The 6,466-nt window shown below is 36.6% G+C and overlaps 1 protein-coding gene across 3 annotated transcripts in view; it reads right to left on the reverse strand.

The window, feature by feature from the left end:
• Positions 1–6,226, reverse strand: part of LOC113826039 (UNC93-like protein) — a 54,296-nt gene extending 48,070 nt beyond the window's left edge. For all 3 annotated transcript variants that reach the window (XR_011398296.1, XM_070117610.1, XM_070117609.1), the window contains exon 1: positions 6,151–6,226. The gene's annotated coding sequence lies outside the window, so the exon portion shown is untranslated. The remainder of the gene's footprint in view (positions 1–6,150) is intronic.
• Positions 6,227–6,466: the final 240 nt, after the last annotated feature.

The raw sequence follows: 6,466 nt of genomic DNA on the forward strand, positions 1-6,466 counted from the left end.
AATAATAATAATGATGATAATAATAATAATGATAATAATAATAATGATAATGATAATAATAATGATAATAATAACAATGATAATAATGATAATGCTAATGATAATAATAATGATAATAATAATAATGATAATGATAATAATAATAATGATAATGATAATGATAACAATGATAATAGCAATAATGATAATAATAATAATGATGATAATAATAATAATGATAATAATAACAATAATAATAATAATAATAACAATAATAATAATAACAACAACAACAACAACAAAACAACAACAACAATAATAATAATAATAACAATAATAATAAGTCCTCTTTTTGTTGTTATTCTCCGTTCGGACGATTTTCCACTTTCGTCTCGTTCCTCTCGAAGAAAGGAAATGCAAAGAAAACACTTAGAGAAGAAGAAGACGAAGACGAAGAAGGAAAGAGGAGGGGGAGAAGGAGAAAAAGGAGGAGGAAAAGACGAAGAAGGAAAAGGAGAAGGAAGAGAAGGAAGAGAAGGAAAAAAAAGAGTAGGAGGAGGATGAGAAGGAAGAGGAGTAGGAGGAGGAGAAAAATGATAATAATGCTGATAATAATAAAGATAATGATAATGATAATAATGAAAATAATGATAATAATGATAATAATAATGATAATGATAATAATAAAAATAATGATAATAATAACAATAATGATAATAATAATAATAACAATAATAATAAAAATAATGATAACAATAATAATAAAAATAATGATAATAATAATAATAATAATAAAAATAATGATAATAATAACAAGAAAAATTAGGAAAAATAGGAAAAGTAGGAAAAGAAAGAAAAACAACAACACCCCTATTCCTCCTGCAGCCATCCTTGCACAACCCTCCCCCCCCCCCAACCCCCACGCCGTCTGTCACCGCAACAACCACTTATGCCATTCCAAGGGCGCGTGTACCACCCTCCCTCCTCCTCCTCCCCTTCCACCTCCTCCCCTCCCCTTCCACCTCCTCCCCTCCCACCTCCTCCCCTCCCCTTCCCCTCCACCCTCCTCCCACCCCCTCCCCTCCCACCTCCCCCTCTCCCCACCTCCTCCCTCCACCCTCCCCTCCAACCCTTCCTCCTCCCTCCCCCCCTCCCCCTCCCCCCCCCCTTCAGTCTGTGTTCCAGGAAATGCAATAAAATATACGTTTCTGTTTCTGTGGGCGGAAGGTCGGACGGGGGGGGGGGGGGGGGATTTCCTATGTTGGGGAGGAAGGGAACTACCGTATAGCCTTCGGGGGAGAGGAAGGGAGGGGGGGAGAAAGAGGGGGAGATATTGAGGGAGGAAGAGGGGAGAGGGAGGAGAGGAGAGGGAGGGAGGGAAGAAGAGGAGAGGGAAGGGAGGGAGGGAAGAAGAGGGGAGAGGGAAGGAGGGAGGGAAGAAGAGGAAGAGGGATGGAGGGAGGGAGGAAATAGGGGAGGAGGGATGGAGGGAGGATAGAGGGTGAGGGAGAGAGAGAGGGAGGGAAGGAAGAGGGAGAGGAGAGGGATAGAGAGATAGAGGGAGAGGGGGAGAGGGAGGGAGATGGAGGGAGGGAGGGAGAGGGAGGGAGAGGGAGGGAGAGGGGGAGAGGGAGGGAGGGAGAGAGAGAGGGATAGAGGAATAGAGGAATAGAGAGAGAGAGAGAGAGAGAGAGAGAGAGAGAGAGAGAGAGAGAGAGAGAGAGAGAGAGAGAGAGAGAGAGAGAGAGAGAGAGCGAACGAGAGAGAGATAGAGCGAGAGAGGGGGAGAGAAAGAAAGAAAATAATATCAAACATCAAGAAAAAACAGACAAACAAGGAAAACAAACACACAACAGCCCATAAAAAAAATATATATCATAAAGAAGGAAAATCAATAAAAAGAAGGAAAACTGGAGACACCAAATAAACAAGAAACAAGGAAAAGAAGACAAAAAGACAGGACCAGAAAAGGACTCGAAAGCACAGTGGCAGAACGGGCGATTCTCCCGGCAAAAGCGTCCTAAAGGTTGCTGTCACACTAGCACTTTTTTCCCTCAATTTTTTTTTTGACAATTCTATTTAACATAAATACAAACATTCTCGAAATATAGCTCTTGATTTGACTTTGTTTGGCTAAAAAAAAAAAAAAGTCGACGGAAAGGAAAGGTTTTCAGACGGAAACGATCATTATCGTCTAACTGGAAAATCGACAATTTGCTCAAAAGTTGATTTTTTTATTTTTGGAAAATTGTCAAAAAAAAAAAAAAAAAAAATGGCGGAAAAAGTGCTAGTGTGAAGGAAGCTTGTCAAAATAACACGATAACCCGGTGCTTCCTGGTCCTTAATTGTGGTAATCAGGAAGGTAAGATTATGCCTAATTGCGGTAATGAGGAAGGTAAGACTATGCCTAATTGTGGTAATGAGGAAGACAGGTTTGTACTGGAATCGAACCTCATTGTTTTGCGGTATTTTTTTTTTTTGTTTACGTGTGTTTATTTATTTTGTTGTCTGTCTGTGTGTATGTGTGTGTGCGAGCATGTGCGGACGTGTGTGTGTGTGTGTGTGTGTGTGTGTGTGTGTGTGTGTGTGTGTGTGTGTGTGTGTGTGTGTGCGTGTGTGCGTGTGCGTGTGTGCGTGTGCATTCGGATATATCTCATCTCATGTAATTCTTATTATATACACTTCATATCATGATAATTTTTTTTTTTTTTTTATTAGAGTTCTTCAATAATAATAAATGAAGTTAAATTAATTAAATCAAAGATCATGTTTAGTGGTATGCATTTTTGTTACAGTTTTCCCACCTGTTAAGCATTATTATTTTTTTTATTCGCACTATTTTTTTTATATTAATTCCAATCCTAAATGTTTAGAGAATAGTTGAATAAACATTGGGAATAAAATGCTTTACTTTTTTATTGAGTTCTCTTACTCCCCTCGTTCTTTCCCTTACCCTTTTGCCTTCTTTTCTTTTCTTTGTTTCTTTCTTGATCTCTCTCCTATTTCCCTTTTCTATTTATTTAATCCCCATCCCTGTCTCTTTCCCTCAATCCCCTTTCCCTATTCTAATCTCTCCTTCCCTTCTTTTCTTATCTCTCTCCTTCATCCCTCTCTTATTCTATTTCTTACCCACATATCTCTTTCTCTCTCTCTCTCAACTTTTTCTTTCTCTTAACTCTCCCTTTCTCCCCCTCCCTCTTTCTTTCTCTCCCTGCCAAATCTCTCTCTCTCTCTCTTCCTCTTTCTCTCCCCTCTCCATTTCTCTCTCTCCCCCTTCTTTCTCTCCCTGTCAAATCTCTCTCTCTCTCCCTCTTTCTTTCCCTCTCCCTGTCAAATATCTCTCTCTCTCTCCCTTCCTCTTTCTTTCTCTCAACTCTCCATTTCTCTCTCTCCCCCTTCTTTCTCTCCCTGTCAAATCTCTCTCTCTCTCTCCCTTCCTCTTTCTCTCAACTCTTTCTTTCTCTCCCTCCCTCTTTCTTTCTCTCTCCTTGTCAAATCTCTCTCTCTCTCCCTCTCCCTATCAAATCTCTCTCTCTCTCTCCTTTCTTTCTTTCTCTTTCTCCCCCCCTACTCCTCTTCCCACCTTCCCCTCTCTCTCTCTCTCTCTCCCTCCTTCCTCACGGCATCCAATTGCACGTAAACCCGTCACGCAGGTGTTCTTATCGCCTTATTCAATTTAATATTCTTAAATAACACACCTGCCAGAATGCAGTGACGTCATCACATTATTATAGGTCATGGGACGGTTTATTATCATTATTATTATTATTATTATTATTATTATTATTATTATTATCATTATTATTATCATTATTGTTATTATCATTATTGTTATTATCCTTATTATCATTATTATCATTATTCGGGGTTATTATCATTTTCTCTTATCGTTATCGTGGACATGCTTGTTATCTGTAACACTATCATTATCATTATTACTGAATTTTTAAATATTTTGCCATCACTATTGTTATCATTATCTTTATGATTTTTTCTGATTTAAAAGAATTATATTTGTTTAAATTATTATTTTTATTGCTACTATTACTATCACATTCATCTTGATAACAATAATTACCATAATATAATATCAATAATAATTACCATAATATAATAACAATAATAATTACCGTAATATAATATGAATAATCACCATAATAACAATCATAATTGTCATAATAACAATAATTACCATTACCACATATTATCATTACCATCATCATCACTATCATTAATATTAATTACATTCGTTTTACACTTGTTCAGTCTCTTTTTTATCATTATTCTTTATCAATTATTTATCATTATTTTTTATCAATTTTCTTTCATTATTTTTTATCAATTTTCTTTCATTATTTTTTATCAATTTTCTTTCATTCATACGTTCCTGATGAATGAAAATTTTTGAAAGGAAACGAAACATTATGACAATGACACTGTAAAACAATGGTAAATGTTACTAAAAAAGAGGAAGTGACACCGAGCGAAAATCTTTGCAATTAAGTATCTCCTTAAAGAATATTTTCTAATCATTTCAAGGATATTTTGTTTTGTTTTGTTTATGTTAAATGGAGAATCAAGGCATTTATTTATTTTCTTTTTGTTTGTCTTTTGTTTTTTGTTTTCTTTCTTTCAGTCGCTGAAGATTATCTTTTTTATGCGATATCTTCTATATATACATTAGGACTTTTTTTCTTTTTAATAATTTTTCGTTATTTTTTTCTGTGTCCTTTTTTTTTTCTTCAACTACGTCTTGTGCTAATTTTGTCTATGAATGTCATTTAAGGTAGTCTCTATGTCTCTTTCTGTGGTACTCTGTTTGTCTTGTCAACTTGTCTGTCTGCTTCTCTCTCTCTCTCTCTCTCTCTCTCTCTCTCTCTCTCTCTCTCTCTCTCTCTTTCCTTCTTCCCCTCTCCCTCCCTCTTCCTCTTTCTCCCCCTCTCCCTCCTTTTTCCTCTTTCTCCCCTTCTCCCTCCCTCTTCGTCTTTCCCCCTCTCTCTCTCTTTCTCTCCCCCCCACCCTCTCTCTCTCTCTCTTTCTCTCCTTCTCCCTCCCTCTCCTTCTACCACTGACATTTATCTCATTTTCCCTCTCCCCACTTTCACAATCCTGCATGAACAAGCACTTTTCAAAGTCTACTCATGACGCCAGTTGCAGAATCCTTCAGGAATTCGAGACTTTTAATGTAAACACAAGATTTCTAGTCTAATTCGCACACACACTTTTTTAGGTGTCTGTTATTCGCACACTTTTAACTAGTGCTTTTTTAGGGAACCGTTGTCCTTGAATGGTTAGGCTAGGGTACTTGTTTTCAACGGGCTTGTTTTAGGATCCTTGTTTAAGTTAATCTCTAATTGGACTAATAAAGTAAAAAAAGAGATGATAATTATGCAACGTGAGGGAGTAAGAAAAAGTAAAAAAAAAAAAAAAAAAAAACATGATAATTATGCTATGTGGCAGAGTAAGAAAATTTTACTTTCTCATTTTATCCAAAAAATGGGAAGCATTGACTTGATATGAAAAAAAAAATAAAAAACTTGTTTTCGACGACATACTCGTTACAACCGCCTGCGTTACCCCCCCCCCCCAAAAAAAAAAAAAAAAGTCAATTCTTAAATATTACTTTTCCATCTTATTTCTATTTTTCATAATCTCTCGACCTTCTGGATGCAAAACGTGTCTAATTTTTTTCTTCTCTCTCTCTCTCTCTTCTTTCCCCTTGCAATATCTAACCTATAATCTATAATTAAAACCTGAAATACTGTTCTCGCTTCATGGGCCAAAATGTTGCATAACTGGCTTTGGCTCTTTTCTTGCAGGTCAGAGACCCAGTGCAACTTTTGGTCCATTGCAACTCGCTCGCTCATTCCATCTCGTCAAAAGCTTTAAATTTAATGGATATTGACATCAAAAGAATCGCGAATTAAAGTATGTATATAAAGTTCTTCTAAAGCTTTGTCAATAATGATTAATAGGTTTTCATTTGACGAAGACATCATCATTAAAAAAAAACACGAATAATCACATTAAAAAAAAATATTCAACTTTTTTTTTTCTTTTCTAAATAAACTCAACGGTAAAAATAACATTTGAAACATCTTCAATCTCTTCCCAAAAAATCCAAGAATAAAATAAAACAAAAATAACAGAACTACGTGTCAGTAATCTTGCCTTTTAGATGCCGGTTAAGGAAAAGAGAAGAGCACTGGACATACACCCTTCTCCTGTGAGTTGTGGTTCACTACTGACAGATCTTCGTGTTTACTTTCTCTCTTCGGCTCACCTGGTCGGCACCCATCGCTGCCTGAGGTACGATAATGCACTCTTGTTTTCTCGTTTTTTTCATGTCTGGTGTGTGTGTGTGTGTGTGTGTGTGTGTGTGTGTGTGTGTGTGTGTGTGTGTGTGTGTGTGTGTGTGTGTGTGTGTTATTTCTTAATTTATCTTTTATTAATGTTTTATCTTTTTTTTTTTGAGTGGGGGGGGAGG

The sequence above is a fragment of the Penaeus vannamei genome, chromosome 40 (assembly GCF_042767895.1).
Source record: "Penaeus vannamei isolate JL-2024 chromosome 40, ASM4276789v1, whole genome shotgun sequence".
NCBI lineage: Eukaryota > Metazoa > Arthropoda > Malacostraca > Decapoda > Penaeidae > Penaeus > Penaeus vannamei.